Genomic DNA, 18,383 nt, shown 5'->3' on the forward strand with positions numbered 1-18,383 from the left:
TCTGTTTGGAAGTTTGAACTCCAGAAATTCACTTGCATTTTCAGTTCATTTGGTTCCTAAAAGAAAGAGGAGGAGAAAGCAACCAAATTCAGATCAAGATCAAGTCAAATTAGATCAACTCGAAGGTGAATTTTCATAAACTCCCACTGAAATTCTGGTATCAGATATGAGATGTCGAAGGTAATTTCACGACACTAATATCTGAGTAAAACAAGCAGGATAAAGATAAAGAATAATAATGCAAGAGACACAAGCAATTGTTAACCCAGTTCGGTGCAACTCACCTACATCTGGGGGCTACCAAGCCAGGAAGGGAATCCATTAAATAGAATCAGTTCAAAGACTCTCCATACACTTCAACAAGTTACAGACTTTCTCACCTAATCTCTACCCGTGTGACACACTTCAATAACACACACTTGAACTTACTTAGCAGTTTCAATCAAGTAGACACACACTTGATCTTGCTTAACAACTTCAATCATGTAGACACACACTTGATCTTACTTAACAACTTTGATCAAGTAGACACACACTCTTGCTTACAAGCTTAGAGTGACAAATTGATAACATGAAACTATATCACATTTTTAGACTTGATTTAATTAAATTATATCGTTATTTGATTCAATTTATTTTATATTATTCGATATTACTCAGCATTTTCTTATTATTTATTTCAGGTATCATTATTTAAAGCACATGTGAAAAAGAAAGAAAAGGGGTGCAAAAAGAAGATTTTCTAGGAAAAGCAGCAAGCTGAAGCACCAAAGCCCAACCCACGTTTGGAACAAAGAAAATTGCTGTCACGACCGCAACAAGCACGTGTCGACCGCCACGTCCTAAGACCTAGTGTTACGACCGTAACACATAGTGTGACGAACGTCACACATTTCACTACTATATTTTAGGCGTTACGTGCGTAACGGAGTGGACGGTTTCCCCTAAATTTTTTCATGCACTCGGAGACGCTTTGAACCATACTGAAGACACATTCTAGGAAACGGTTATCTTGGGAGGTTAATATAAATAAACCTCACAAAAGCCAACGAAAGCTCTCTCTTTTCCGAACAATTTTTCCAGCTTCCTAATTTTGCAAGCAATTTATTTCTTCTTTTCTTTTAGTTTAATTTCCGAAGCATACAATTTATTTTCTCACGATAGTTTCTACACCAGAAACTATTATGTAATTTTACTGGATCTAACCTTACGTTAGATCATAGTATTTTATTTCCTTGATTTTACTTTCCTATCTGATCGAGAATTGTGAAGAACAAATCCAACCAACTTGTGGTGGAGTGTTCGAGCACCGAAGCGTAGGAGATAATATCCAGATTTCTAGTATTTTTCCAGGTTCATTAATTAATTGATTTATCGTTTTAATTTACATATGCTTTGTTCCGTTGTTTATATATATTGTTTGTTTGATATGGCCGTATTTATGCATGATTATTGTTTTTGCATGTTTATCATGTCTGGCTAATTAATTTAGATATCGGTATGTAAAGTAAGCGGAATAAAGGAATCAAAGTTGATTTGGTTTAAATTTATTTCAGAATATAGTCACTCTTTTTCTGGTCTCAATTTACAAAGTTAATACCAAGGTTTTTGTACGAGAGTAAAAGACATAAAGAAGTTAAAACCAATAGAACGGCGGTTTGAGTTTTTAACTGGACAGTATAAATTGAACATTAACTTTAAATCAGAGCGACAACAATTTTTAAGGTTAATTAAATTCTAATTATTTTCAAAAATTATTTTTAAAAGTTAAATGTGAGGACGAGAGTTAAGCATTTAAGTTTAATCATATAATCTAAGTCAACAGAGCGAGAGTTTGAGACGAAGGAGTTTAAACGGTTAGTATTTTCTCAAAAGAAGTTTCTATAGATTCTATTATTTTCAAAAGTGATTTTAGACTTAACGACATAGTGAGCGCGTACGTTAAAATATAAAGTCATAGTCTGATTCAATAGAGCAAGAGTTTGAGGAAAAGACTTTTAATTAATAGTGTCTACTGAAAAGACTTATTTTAAAATTAAGAAAAAGACCAACGAAGATTTGATTCCCCAAATACGACGAACTACATACTGATATCCATATTATTTGATATTTTATCTAGATCCAAATTTAGTTTTATTTTTTCCCCTAATCATTAAAGTATCATCCACCTTAGCTTTACGCAGTAACCCTAGAAAAACGGTAGATCGATTCATAAGTCCCTGTGGGATCAATATCTTTTAAAACTAAGCGATTAGACTGTGCGCTTGCAGTTAGTACCCCAATAGACTCATAAAGTCGCGATCAAGTTTTTGGCGCCGTTACCGGGGACTTTTATTTAGTCGATATCGTAACTCTTCTGTTACGCTGTAGAGACTAAGGCAATTTTTATTTTTTCCCTTTTTCGTTGATTTGTATGCCACACACCCGCTCACAAGGCGAGCCGTATTACTTACGAATCAACGACGTCGAACGATATCTCCGATTATTACGACGAATTTGGGAGTATCGTGCTAGAAACAATCTTCCTCCAATCGAAGTTCCTGATCTGAAAAATCTTCTTCCTTTAACGATACCAGCGATGGCCGACCCAGCTCGTGCTCTTCGAGATTACGCTGCTCCGCCGCAGGATGAGCCGCATTCGAGTATTGCTCCACCCTCAATCGAAGCGAACAACTTCGAACTTAAACCTTCATTGTTGCAGGCAGTGCAACAGAATCAATTTTCTGGAAATCCTACCAAGGATCCAAACCTTCATTTATCCGTATTTGTCCAATACGCTGACACTGTTAAAGCTAATGGTGTCACTTCATAGGCATATCGACTTCGTCTCTTTCCTTTCTCGTTAAGAGATAAAGCTAGAAGATGGCTTCAGTCTCTTCCTTCCAACTCAGTCACCACATGGAATGAGTTGAAGAAAGTCTTTCTTGCCCGATATTTTCCTCCAAGCAAAACAGCTATGTTGAGAGCCCAGATAAATGGATTTAAGCAAAAAGATAACGAATCTCTTTTCGAAGCATGGGAAACATACAAGGACATGATGAGACTTTGCCCACACCATGGTTTAGAGGACTGGTTAGTAATTCACACCTTCTACAATGGTCTCTTGTACAACACAAGGTTAACAATAGACGCCGCCGCCAGTGGTGCGCTTATGGATAAACCTTACACCGACGCTTATCAACTTATCGATAGCATGGCCCAAAATCATTATCAGTGGGGAAGCGACCGAACAGTGGTAGAAAAACCTCAAACAAAAGGTGGCATGTACGAGATAAGTAGCCTTGATCATGTTAATGCAAAAGTGGATGCTCTTGCCCAGAAAATTGAAAGTTTAAATGTATCACCTCCAGCCACCGTGGTTGTCGTAACTAAAAATTGTGAGGTCTGTGGAATTCAAGGTCACACTCCTACAGATTGTCAACTCCTAACAGGAATTCAAACAGAACAGGTGAACTATGCTCAAGGAAATCCTTACTCGAATACCTATAACTCAAACTGGAAGAACCATCCTAATTTCTCGTATAAAAGTAACAACGCTTTATACGCACCTAGTCAAGCTCCAACTGTACCACCTGGATATCTAAATCCGACCCCATCTACACCTAAAAATAACGTTCCTAGGAAATCCAAACTGGAAATCATGATGGAGAACTTCATAACTTCTCAACAGCAAACCAATAAAGAGTTATTAAACCAGAATGTACACACTAGCGAACAGATTAAACAACTAGCAAGTAAAGTAGATGCCCTGGCTACCCATAACAAAATGCTTGAAGCACAAATCTCTCAAGTAGCTCAACAAGAAGCGTCTACTGCTGCCCCAACTGGTACATTTCCTGGACAGCCACAACCTAATCCGAAAGGCCACGCTCATGCAATTATATTACGAAGTGGTACAGAGGTAGAAGGACCATCTGACCCAGGGATTGAGAACCAAAACTCTAAAAAGTCAACTGAGGAGAAGGTAAACCTAAGGAAAAGGAAGAATGTAATAAGGAAATCGTAGAAAAAAAAGAACCTTATGTACCTCCACCGCCTTACAAACCACCTATCCCTTATCCTCAAAGGCTAATTAAAACCAAAAACGCTGGCCAATTTAAAAATTTTGTTGACCTACTGAAACTATTAAACATCACAATTCCTTTTACAGAAGCTATTACACAAATGCCCTCATATGCTAAGTTCTTAAAAGAAATTTTATCTAATAAAAAGAAACTTGAAGATAACGAAATCGTTACAGTCACTGCTGAGTGTAGCGCAATAATCCAAAATATGCCTCATAAACTTAAAGATCCTGGTAGTTTTTCTATACCCTGTCATATAGGAAAATTTGTCATAGACAAAGCTTTATGCGATTTAGGAGCCGGTATCAGTGTTATGCCCTTGTCCATATGCAAGAAACTTGAAATGGGAGAATTAAGACCAACTAAAATGTCTGTGCAATTAGCAGATCGTTCCGTTAAATTTCCCGTAGGAATTCTTGAAAATGTTCTCGTGCGCATAGGTCAATTCTACATTCCCACCGACTTTATAATTATGGACATAAGAGAATATGAATTTACCCCCATTATATTGGGAAGACCCTTCTTAGCAACTGCCGGTGCTATCATAGACGTAAAACGAGGACGACTCACTTTCGAAGTAGGAGAAGTGAAAATTGAGTTTATTCTTTCCCAATTTTTGAAAGCACCTGCGATAGAAGACACATGTTACTTCATGGATATCATCGATGAATGCATAAAAGAAACAGAATTCGAAAATAACGATTTGTGCGACTATCGTGTAGAAGACAGACTGAACCAATGTTTAGCAATAACATCAGATCCTACGCAATGCCTTAAGAAACCAACCCTCGACCTGAAAACACTTCCCAAAAATCTGAGATATGAATTCCTAGACTTAGAACTTGAACGACCAGTAATAGTCAATGCAGACCTAGGAAAACTTGAAATCGAAAAACTCCTACATATCTTAAGAAAATATCCAACCGCATTAGGATACAACATCACCGATCTTAAAGGGATAAGTCCTTCTATTTGTATGCACCGCATCATGTTAGAAGAAGACTGTAAGACTTCTAGGGAACATCAGAGGAGACTAAACCCTATCATGAGTGAGGTAGTGAAGAAGGAAGTAACGAAGTTATTAGAGGCAGGTATCATATATCCTATATCCGATAGCAAATGGGTTAGTCCTGTACACGTAGTACCAAAGAAAGGAGGTATAATAGTGATCGAAAATGAAAAAGGAGAAACTATAACCAAACGAATTGAATCGGGATGGAGAATGTGCATTGATTATAGAAATCTAAACAAAGCAACCCGAAAAGATCATTTTCCTTTACCATTCATAGACCAGATGTTAGAACGACTAGCCAAGCATTCTCATTTCTGCTATCTGGAGGGTTACTTAGGTTTCTTTCAAATACCAATTCATCCTGATGACCAAGAAAAGACAACGTTCACATGTCCTTTTGGTACCTTCGCTTATCGACGAATGTCGTTTGGCTTGTGCAATGCTCCTGCAACTTTCCAAAGGTGCATGACGGCAATATTCACCGATTTTCTCGAAAACATCATGGAAGTCTTTATGGATGACTTTTTCGTATGCGGGCAAAGTTTCGAAGAATGTCTCGAAAACCTAGAAAGAGTTCTAGAACGATGTGTAAAAGTAAACCTAGTACTTAATTGGGAAAAATGTCACTTTATGGTACAAGAAGGAATTGTTTTAGGACACATCATATCAAATAGAGGAATTGAAGTAGACAAAGCCAAAATAGAAGTAATCGAAAACCTTCAACCTCCGAAAACTGTGAGGGAAATACGAAGTTTCTTAGGACATGCCGGTTTTTACCGACGATTCATTAAAGATTTCTCTAAAATAACTAAACCTTTAACCGAATTATTAATGAAAGACGCTGAATTCATCTTCGACAATAAATGTTTAGAAGCATTTCAAACGCTTAAACAAGCATTGATCTCCGCGCCCATAATGCAGACCCCGGATTGGAATGAACCTTTCAAAATAATGTGTGACGCAAGTGACTATGCCGTAGGCGCTGTTCTAGGACAACGAAAGGATAAAAAACTTCACGTCATATATTATGCGAGTAGAACTCTAGATGAAGCGCAAATGAATTACGCCACGACCGAGAAAGAACTTTTAGCAGTAGTATTTGCACTAGATAAATTCCGTTCCTACTTGGTCGGAGCTAAAATAATCGTTTACACTAATCACGCTGCCATTAAGTACCTCTTAACAAAAAAGGACGCTAAACCTAGACTCCTAAGGTGGATCTTGTTGCTACAAGAATTTTATTTCAAAATCAAAGATAAAAAAGGAACTGAAAACGTAGTAGCAGCTCACCTCTCTAGACTCGAAAACCTGGAACCGGAAAGAACATCGATCAACGATGATTTCTCGTACGATAAACTTATAGCTAATTTGGAAGAAAATAGAGCTGACAAATAGGTAGAGACCACCTTAGATGTATGCGTTACACCATGGTACGCTGATTTTGTCAATTATTTAGCCACCAGAGTGGTTCCACTTGATTTATCCTACCAACAAAAGAAACGATTCTTCCATGACATAAAACATTATTACTGGGACGACCCTTTACTTTTCAAAAGAGGCTCCGATGGTATTTTCCGTCGTTGCATACCTGAAGAAGAGGTAGAAAGTATAATCCAACATTGTCATTCCGCTCCTTATGATGGACATGCAAGTACATCCAAAACATGCTCTAAAATCCTACAAGCCGGTCTTTATTGGCCAAACATATGGAAGGATGTACATACCGCTGTCAAGAAATACGATAGGTGTCAACACACAGGAAACATATCTAGACGTGACGAAATGCCACAAAAAGGCATTTTGGAAGAAGAAATTTTCGATGTGTGGGGAATAGATTTCATGGGACCTTTTCCACCTTCTTTTGGTAACAAGTACATACTCGTAGCGGTTGACTACGTATCAAAATGGATTGAGGCTATAGCTTCTCCAACAAACGACACACGAGTAGTAATTAAACTCTTTAAGAATATAATCTTTCCAAGATTTGGTGTCCCAAGAATAGTCATCAGTGACGGTGGATCTCATTTCATATCTAAAATACTCGAAAAATTATTGTTTAAGTATGGTGTAAAATATCGAGTAGCAACACCTTACCATCCTCAAACTAGTGGACAAGTGGAAGTGTCTAATAGAGAAATAAAACAGATATTGGAAAAAATTGTCGCTACATCGAGGAAAGACTGGTCATCAAAATTACGCGAAGCTTTATGGGCATATCGAACCGCTTATAAAACTCCCATAGGAACAACCCAATTTACGCTTATTTATGGTAAATCGTGTCACCTCCTAGGGGAGTTAGAACATAAGGCCTATTGGGCTATTAAAAATTTAAATTTAAACTATAAGGCCGCCGGTGAAAAGCGAATTCTAGATATAAACGAATTAGAGGAACTTAGACAAGATGCATACGAAAATGTTAAAATCTACAAGGAAAGAACGAAAAAATGGTATGATAAACATATATCAAGGAAAACTTTCAAACAAGGCGATGTAGTCCTATTGTTTAACTCTAGACTTAAGTTATTCCCAGGAAAACTATGCTCTAGGTGGTCTGGCCCTTTCAAAGTCACTAATGTCTTTTCTAGTGGGGCGGTAGAAATTATAGGAAAATCTATTGAATCATTTATCGTAAACGGGCAGCGTCTAAAACATTATTATTATGCTGAAAACAATGAAGACTCGCAAGTCCTGCACTTATACGTATTGTCTCCAAAATTAATAGATTAACATTTAATAGTTTTCTGTCGAGCTTGCGACATTAAACAAAGCGCTTCGTGGGAGACAACCTACAAATTTTTATTTTTCTTTGATTATTCTTTTGATTTTATTCAGTTTTCATTCTTCATTTTCTTTATTTTATTAAATTTTTCTTCTTTTCTTCTTTCGGCATCTGGCCAAATCCTGACTAAAATTCTTGTTTTTCTTTTCTTTAGTTAACACTGACCTGATGGCACATATTGATCACATGGGTATTAATTTCCGAGGGAGAGCTCAGAGATAGAAATTTGAAGAACTTGCTGAGAGAGAGATGCACCCAAATTCTTATGCTGATGATTGTGCAATGACCGTACTTGGGCTAAAAGATAGTGTCCTATATCTGCTGAATCAAATAGGGTGGGAAACCACTCCTATTCTGAGACAATTTGTTACTTACCGGAGGCTAACTCTAGAATTCCTTAGCTCCCTGATTTATTTACTGAACCATGGAAAAGGAATAAACTGAGGTTTCATTCAATTCAGGATGTTCAATATGGAGTATCAGTATAACATTAGAGAATTTACTAACCTCTTAGGGTTCCCTACTTCTTTTGACACATTCACCATGAACCAAGAGGACCTCTTTGAATATCGAGAGCTTGAGCATTTTTGGGGATGTTTGACGGGAAATGACGAACCTGAGGAACATGAGTTTCTTTCTGGAAACATACATAACCCAGCTTTTCGTTATTTCTACAAGATCCTAGCACACACTCTTTTTGGGAAAAGTTGAAACATTACCACAGTATCACGTGATGAACTTTTCATAATATTTTGTGCTTCCCAGAATCGTCCAGTGAATGGTGCCACTTATATGTTGGCAAGTTTTGACCTCCTTATTCAAGATGACCGTGCACCGATTCAAATAGGGGGATTGATAACTATGATTGCTAATGCTATTGGATTGCGCCAACCCATGCTTGATTTGAACCCTTTTTGTGGTATTCAGCCTATGAACATTAATTTCCTTTTCAACACTATGTTTATAGGAAACCTTGGACCTGAAGAGTTTGAACTATTAATTAACAACCAAGCTTTTTACCTATTCACCATGCCTAGCCCGATGACTAGTGTCCATGACCGAAATAATTGGCTCTACAACCTGGATGGAATGCCTTCTCCTGTTAGATCTGTTGAAACCATCCATGATTATGAGATTCTTGACAGCCAGATTCCTAATGCTGAGTCTGATCCGCAGACACCAACTGGTTACCATGATGCTGCCTCCCCACCTCATCCTATCTCGTCCGCAGAATCGGCATTACTTGATTTTAGACATCATATGCCCGGAACTGATTATAATACCGTTATTCAAGCTTTGATGTCAGAACAAGATGCCATTAGAGAAGAGTTAACTATGATGGGACATGAATTTATGAAACACATGAGTAGAATGACAAATCAATTTCACGAGTTGCTATACCGTGTCAATTCCTTTGCTCCTCCGACGAGAGATTCTACAAGTGGCTAGAAGAATTGCAGTTAACTAGTTTTAGTCTTAGGAAATTTATAGTTTCGTTTGACAATATTTTTAATCTTAGGATTTTTTTCGCATGTTTTATTTTACCTTCAGTGAAATATTACATTATGTTTATTTTTATGAAGTTACTGGCATTATTGGTTAAATTAAATTTCATTTTGATTTATGCACTGTCTAAAATTACCAATGCTGATATATATTGTATGCTACTACTTACATGCTAAATTTCTGATCACGTACAAGTATACACTACTCCTAATATTATATACTACCACCTGTATTTTTGCTTATTAGAGAAAAAATATATATTCTATGGTGTAGTAAAGTAGCATCCATGACACAATTTATAAAGTCAAAGTAGCATTGATATTTATGGTCATGGCAATTCAAATTTAAAAAAAAAAAGTATATATAAATATATATATATATATATATATATATATATATATATATATATATAAAATATAATAATAATAAAACAAAACTTGCCACCCTGCATCGTGACGAACGTTTTGACCATTGCAAACTCAGAGGTGTGACGAGCGTCTCGCATGCTATCACGGTCGCAACACCCCCATGACGCCCGTCACGCATGCTGTCACGAATGTGACAACTTGCTTTCTCGTAAATGCTTTTGACCGTTATGCTGTAACGAACGTGACACAATGCTGTCACGAACGTGACACACTGCTGCCTCGTAACCGTGTCATGACCGTTACCCCCACTCAATTCACCTCTTTATCCCCCATTAATTTTTTTTCTCACCAACTTCTTCTTCCAATTTCAAAACTCTTTCTTTAAATACCTTCACCATATTTTTCTTCCTACACCACATCATTCCAAAAACCACTCTATACAAAAAAATTCATCCCCTTTTCCTTTCTCCTTTTTTTCTACCTACCAATCAAAATGGCGGAGAACCAACATCAAGAAATGCAATTTGGAAATATTATTTTCAGAACTGAAGATAGTAACTATCAACGGGAGAAGTTTGTTCGTTTCCAGCAACGCGGTGTCACATCTACCAGATACCCAGATTTCAATTGCTTACAAGAATTGGGATTACATCAAGGAGTGAAATGGCTGCTTAGGCTATCCGACTTAACCTTTCTGTGCACACAAAATCACCCAACACACCCATCACTAACCTTGGAGTTTTTAAGCTCTTATTCATACACCACTCCAACCGGTGAGGACGAGTACTTAACCGGTGTCACAAAATTCCGTATGTTCAACACTGAGTATGCACTATCTCAAGAACAGTTGAGTGCCATGCTACGTTTTCCTGAAGGAGACGACGTCCACCCAAGAATCCCTCCAAACTCAGAGTGGAACACGATCGCGTTCGAACTTTTTGGAAAAATATCCGGTGTGGTAACCACCAATTGGGATGCATTACTTGCCTCACACATACACAACCCCACAATCCGGTATTTTATCCATATTTTTCAAAACACCATCTTTGGAAGAGCCAACAACAACAAAGTTAACGCGAAAGAATTATTCTTCCTACACTGCATCTTTTCAGCAAATACAAGGGTCAACGCCGCCTTTTTCTTACTTCACCATATCCGTACCCTTTGTGCTCGAGGCAATCAACCTTTTGTGATTGCAGGATTAATAACCACCATCGCACTCGGTTTAAATTTAGGGGACCGACTTCAGAATTTGCAATCTTTTCCACCCCTGTTTATGGATATCAACTATTGTCGCTCCTGCCGCTTAATCAAAAATAGGGTAGGCGGGAATTATTATCTTATGATGAATAACCAAGAAATCCCAAGCGTCGTTTTTCCCAACATTGCACTCACTGATGTTACTAACCCCAACATATTCATCTACGATTTGAATGCTCCCGAACCTACCATGCGTACACAAGCAAACCCGTCCCCTGACGAGTTTGATGAAATGGAGCAAGGTGATCAAGGTCCTAAACAACATTCTGTCCCACATAATCCTTCCGATAATGTAGCTGGTTCATCCTCCCGACGTCGTCGAAGAAGAAGGCCTGCAACAAATGATGATATCATGGATGCTGTTGAACATCAAGGCCAACGACTTGATGCCATGCATGCGCAAAATAACGAAGTAATGCAACTGATGCGCCAGATGCAACAACAACAACAAGAGAGGAATGCAATAATCGACCAGAGGTTCACTGACTTGCTTAACAGGTTTGATGACTTGGTAGTACGTGAACGATCATCGGGTCCAAGAACAAGAGGACGCAGGCAGAATTGAGTTTGGGTCCAATTTTTCCCTTTTTTCGCTTTTTTGAAACATTGGGGACAATGTTTTATTTAAGTGTGGGGGGGAAAACTTTGTTTCATTCATGTTAAGATTTCCTATCAGTATGTTTATTTCTCTTTCAAGTATGTTATTTCCCCCTTCAATAATAATTTTTTTTTCTTAAGTCAAGTCCCTAGTGTGAAAATTTTTATTATCTATTCTCCTCAATTTTCTTGAGCCATAACAAAATTCAACACACTCAATAAGTATAAAGGTTGCTTATTTTATAAAACTTGAGTGAAATTAAGACAAAATTATTACCGTCCCAACACTCTAAAAACCTCAGCATGTTAGATCAGTTTAAGTACCTATTATACCAATTCCTTGAACTTTTTGTTTTATAATAACCCCGAGTAGTTTATACGAGAAGTCGGCACCATCTTAATAGCAAACTACGTGGAGAGTTGATGAATACAAGTGAATGATTCCCAAAAAAACATATTAAAAATCAGGATATACACTAATTAAGTTAGGTGATCCTTACCCGATCATTTAATCCAAAGGTTGCGGACCCTACAAAAACATAATATGAACGATCCATTGTGAGTTGGTTCAGCGGTTTCTGGTGCTGAACTTGGTAGGGCGGACTACGGTCCGATCCCCCGCAATTTGCAATAGACTAAATAAAGAAGTTATCCAACTTATGTACCAGAACTTATAACTAAAAGGGGATCAGAATCGCTAATCGGTTACTCCACTATGTGCGCGAAAAGATAAAGGGCTTAATGTGATTTCGCTCGAATGAAAACGGGTGAAATAAGAGTAAAAGAACTAGGCTGAGCTATAATAGCATGACTCGAACTGGTTTGCATAAGGTGGGGTTATTTAGTGTTGTTATGGTAGTTTTTGATGTTAAGATTAAACTCAGGTTATTTCTAACGAGATTTACTTGCAACCTAAAAATCGATTTCTACATTGTTTCTTGCTTGAGGACAAGCAAAAGTCTAAGTGTGGGGGAGTTTGATAACATGAAACTATATCACATTTTTAGACTTGATTTAATTAAACTATATCGTTATTTTATTCAATTTATTTTATATTATTCGATATTACTCGGAATTTTCTTATTATTTATTTCAGGTATCATTATTTAAAGCACATGTGAAAAAGAAAGAAAAGGGGTGCAAAAAGAAGATTTTCTGGGAAAAGCAGCAAGCTGAAGCACCAAAGCCCAACCCACGTTTGGAACAAAGAAAATTGTTGTCACGACCGCAACAAGCACGTTCCGACCGCCACATCCTAGGACCTAGTGTTACGACCGTAACACATAGTGTGACGGACGTCACACATTCCACTCCTATATTTTAGGCTTTACGTGCGTAACGGAGTGGACGGTTTCGCCTAAATTTTCTCATGCACTCGGAGACGCTTTGAACCATACTGAAGACACATTCTAGGAAACGGTTATCTTGGGAGGTTAATATAAATAAACCTCACAAAAGCCAACGAAAGCTCTCTCTTTTCCTGACAATTTTTCCAGCTTCCTAATTTTGCAAGCAATTTATTTCTTCTTTTCTTTTAGTTTAATTTCCGAAGCATACAATTTATTTTCTCACGATAGTTTCTACACCGGAAACCATTGTGTAATTTTACTGGATCTAACCTTGCGTTAGATCATAGTATTTTATTTCCTTGTTTTTACTTTCCTATCTGATCGAGAATTGTGAAGAATAAATCCAACCGACTTGTGGTGGAGTGTTCGAGCACCGATGCGTATGAGATAAAATCCAGATTTCTAGTATTTTTCCAGGTTCATTAATTAATTGATTTATCGTTTTAATTTACATATGCTTTGTTCCGTTGTTTATATATATTGTTTGTTTGATATGGCCGTATTTATGCATGATTATTGTAAAGTAAGCGGAATAAAGGAATCAAAGTTGAGTTGGTTTAAATTTATTTCAGAATATAGTCACTCTTTTTCTGGTCTCAATTTACAAATTTATACCAAGGTTTTTTTACGAGAGTAAAAGACATAAAGAAGTTAAAATCAATAGAACGACGGTTTGAGTTTTTAACTGGACCGTGTAAATTGAACATTAACTTTAAATCAGGGCGAAAGCAATTTTTAAGGTTAATTAAATTCTAATTATTTTCAAAAATTATTTTTAAAAGTTAAATGTGAGGACGAGAGTTAAGCATTTAAGTTTAATCATATAATCTAAGTCAACAGAGCGAGAGTTTGAGACGAGGGCGTTTAAACGGTTAGTAATTTCTCAAAAGGAGTTTCTATAGATTCTATTATTTTCAAAAGTGATTTTAGACTTAACGAAATAGTGAGAGCGTACGTTAAAATATAAAGTCATAGTCTGATTCAACAGAGCGAGAGTTTGAGGAAAAGACTTTTAATTAATAGTGTCTACTAAAAAGACTTATTTTAAAATTAAGAAAAAGACCAACGAAGATTTGATACACCAAATACGACAAGCTACATACTGATATCCATATTATTTGATATTTTATCTAGATCCAAATTTAGTTTTATTTTTTCCCCTAATCATTAAAGTATCATCCGCCTTAGCTTTATGCAGTAACCCTAGAAAAACGGTAGATCGATTCATTAAGTCCTTGTGGGATCGATATCTTTTAAAACTACACGATTAGACTGTGCGCTTGCAGTTAGTACCCCAATAGACTCATAAAGTCACGATCACAAATTACAACTCACAAATACGACCAATTCAATCATCTATGGATGAATTGATTGGCTTACAAGTCTCACGACCAAACAAGACACAAACCCTTATTCTTTCTCAATATTTCGCTCTATATTGGTTGTGTATTATATCAGGTTTTCCATGTACTTTTTATAGAAGCATTCAGCTGGACTTGGACATCTTGAAAACCCTAAAACTATTTTCCAATTAAATCTTCTCATGACAGTTGGTTAGATCTCCTTGGAAAATAAGTAAATCAGGTTGTAATTAATGATTGAATGCGCCTGCAAATCAGATCTTCAATCATACATAGATTGCCATTAAATGCGCAATCACATAACACATAACATTCACCCTGAATGTTCTGTGTACAGGATGTCATGACATCGGGTCTGACATCCTGGAATAATCCTACACAATTCCATTTATAATTTCAAGCAGGTACATAATATCACATGTCATGACATCGTGTATGACATCCCGAAACAATCCTGCATAATTATGTTTGTAATCTCCAACAGGTACATAGGATATCTTATGTTAAGACATCACATGCAACATCTTGTGAACACTCTTTGTTTTACCAAGATTGCTGCCAACCCTCAGAACCAACAAACTCCCCCTTTGGAAAATTTTGGCTAAAACATATATCTCTCCATTTTGTTCACAAGAAAAAACTATCAGCAGTTAAACTGCATAACAACAGTTTAAGCAGCAGCACAAGCAAACAACCAGAATTACTAGCTATAATAGCAACTAGTAAAACACACAAATGCACATGGGTACTTCTTCTCCCCCTAAGTTTGTACAACACAGACATCTCCTTTAACAACAACAACACCTGTAACAATCAGAGTCACCCTCTAACAACTGCTTCAACATCACCTGTGCACCACATCAGACATCTCCTCCAACAATTGTAAACAAAACAGCATTTTGTCTTACAACAAACACATCTCCTTCAAAAATAGTTATTCATCTGTTCAGCTACACTAGCAAATACATCTCCACACAGCTCCACATATCTAACTGCTCCACATAAACACTTCTCCCCCTTTTTAGTCAAAATTGACCAAAGGTGACCAATTAGACAAAATAAATGTCAATTAGCCTAGCAGAGAATGTCACAAGAGATGTTATAACATATCAAATGTTAAAACATAAATGTTAGGAGATACAAACCACAATTATACACAGCTGCAATAGCTGAGATAATTAGAAATCCATGGAACTCACTAAGAGCCAAAATATTACATGAAGGCATCAGTAAGTACTGCCAAAAATTAGAAACATTCCAAAAAAAAACAATAAAACATCCAAGCTTCCATAACATTCATAACAGCAGGGGGACCAGTCTTCACCTTCAGAATCAGAGTTGCCACTAGATTGACCATTGGACCTCTCACTTGAGGTATTGGCATCTGAATCCTTGGTCTCACCAGCCTTCTCCATCTCTTCCTTCTCTAAGCTACTAATAAGAACCTCCAAAGCCTCTTTCCTTGCCTTGGCAACCCTAATACTAGTATCCAGCTCCTTACAAGTTTCCTTTAATTGATCAATCAAGCTCCCTTGAGAGGCAGGCTCCTTCCTTGTAGATGTCATGACAACATCATTGACATGGCTTCCTTCAAACAACTTGTAGTGAATGGATAGTGGAGGCTTTCTTCTGCAGGGAATATCACTTGTGTTGAGAATGCCTGGTTGTTGGCTCAAGATAATTCCACAGATGATAGATGGAAAGGCAATGTAAGACCCCAATTTTGTCCCTAAGATCCCTCATGGCATCATAACATTGCATTGCATAGCCTCAAGGATCATTGAGCATCTTGGCTCCCTTTCCCTTTGGGTAGGGATCTCTTATGAGTGGTTTGAGATCACCAAGCATGCTTGAATTGTATATCATTGCTTTTCTTGTTTTATTTACTAACCAAAAGCACAAAAATATGTCACTAACATCTTTTGTTTGTAGCTTAAGCAATCACCAGGTCAAGAGCTTCAAGAAGATCCTTTGTGCAAGAGATGAGGTATCTTCTTGGGATGAGGATCACATGATTATTATAAGGATCTTACATGAGCTAGGTTTTCTTTTTGAAGCAATTTCACCAAGTGGTAGAGGCTCAAGTTAATCAAGACATTTCAAGGTCATCTGAGGACCAAAAGTCAACTATGCAGTCAACTAAGGGATATGAGGTGGGGAAATGAGTTGAGACACCTCAATCATGTTCAAATGGGGTCTATTCATCATTATAAACATCCATCTTGAAGATTCAAAGGTCATAGCAAAAGTTACTAAAAATGGAAAATGACCTATAATTCAAAGTTTCCAAATTTGGCAAGTTTTGGTCCAGTTTCAACTTGACTTGTCAATGTTAAAGAAGTTTCAAATGGATTTTTGGTGAACATGAAAGTTGTAGATTTTTGTCTCCCCTTTCCAAAAAATCCTAATTCATGTCCATATGATGAATGGTTGAGAAGTTATGGTCATTTGATCACAAAGTGTGCATGGAAATTCAAAATGGCATAACTTTTGATGTAATGCTTCAAATTGGTTCATTCTTTTTGCAAAGTGCTTCTCATGTTCAAGGCATCTCAAAGTAACATCATTTGGCTCAATTGTGCAAAGGAATCATGGTCAAATGTTCATTATTTCACACATGATCATTTTAAAGTAAATCTTCACCATTCATTTTTGGCTTGAGATGTAAGCAAAATAATCCTCAAATCCTGACCCTTGGCTGTTCTTGAGTTAATTAAAGCCCTAGCATGGGAGATCACACGTGCATTATGGCCATGGGAGCTTAATTTTCATTTTTTGCAATTGGCTTCATAACTCACTAATCATGATTAGTACAAGGCTAATGTGATTATCAGTGTCATTAACAAGGAATATAAATAGGAAAACCCTAATTATAAATGCCATAACAACCATTTCAGATCTAGAACTCAAGAACTCTCTCAAAATTCTCTCTCAATCGAATTTGATTTTTCTCCACACAAGGCTCAAATATTATTACATATTCTTGATCCTCATGCTTCGGTGATCAAGAATCATTCATTTTTTGGTGCCATACCTCAAGAATTCGAGCAGTTCATGTACATTCTCATGTTGATGGAATTTGGAAATTGAAGCATATTCAAGTGGTTTCAGCCATCGCTTTTTGCACAAAGCTTCAAAGGAAGTTCAAGGAGGTTGATCTGGAGAAGTAGAGCTTGAGAGATCGCGGTTTCAGAGGTCTTCATTTCCAGGTGATGCAATTCTCGATCTCTCCTTTTGCTGTTTTTTGATCATAGACTTGTAGATCGTGCTGTGTAGATCATGTACATATGCTTAGAATTGAGAATGAGTGAGTATTAAGGATGTAGTGTTGAATGGAAGTTTGGATCTAGAAACTTTCTCTCTTAGATTTGAAAAACCTAGGAGGAATTAGGAGAAACTAAGTGGAGATTTGGAACCAGCATGGAAAACCGAGTGGAATGATGTAAGCCTGGGGAAATTCTGGAAAATTTTGTGGAGGCGCCACCGTAGGGCTCGCCGGAGAAGACGACCGGAGCGGAGCTCTGGCCTCTGCGTGTTGTTAGGGTTTTGATGATATGGAGGCCGTGTGTTCCATTGCGTGGACGTTTGATTGGATATGATGCTTTTGACCATAGCCACGTGAGCGCTGACTGATGACTTGGGATGCTGAGTCAATTAGTGAAACGGTGTGTTTCATTGTTTGAACCTGGACCGTGGATTGCAGATACGCGCCAGATCTGATGGCTGATGATTTTTCTGGCTTTATTCATTTAAATGCATTTCCCTCCATTTTCTTGTTTTATTTCATTTGTTTAGCTCATTTAGTTTAATTCATGAAAAATGCAAAAATGATCCAAATGAGTCCCAATTTGTTTTCATAGTTTTTTATTGATGTCTACTTTTGTATGGTGTTAATTTCATGAATGTTGGATGTCTGGATTTTTATGTGTGAATTTTTGAATCAATGTTGTGCCAAATTGACCTAGTGTATTCAATGTGTTGTGAAATTCTCTATGTTGAACCTTCTGATCCAATTTTTTGCATACATGACATTCATACATAATATGAATTTTTGGTCACTGGTTTGGAATTTTTCTCACACGTTATC

General features: G+C 37.1%; 1 non-coding gene across 1 annotated transcript; it reads right to left on the minus strand.

Moving 5' to 3' along the window:
* Positions 1–2,956: 2,956 nt before the first annotated feature.
* On the minus strand, positions 2,957–3,063 carry LOC127124147 (small nucleolar RNA R71). Its single transcript, XR_007803777.1, has one exon. It is a non-coding gene; the product is annotated as a small nucleolar RNA R71 (small nucleolar RNA).
* Between the last annotated feature and the right edge of the window lie 15,320 nt (positions 3,064–18,383).

This window comes from Lathyrus oleraceus, chromosome 2 (assembly GCF_024323335.1).
Source record: "Lathyrus oleraceus cultivar Zhongwan6 chromosome 2, CAAS_Psat_ZW6_1.0, whole genome shotgun sequence".
NCBI classification, from domain to species: domain Eukaryota; kingdom Viridiplantae; phylum Streptophyta; class Magnoliopsida; order Fabales; family Fabaceae; genus Lathyrus; species Lathyrus oleraceus.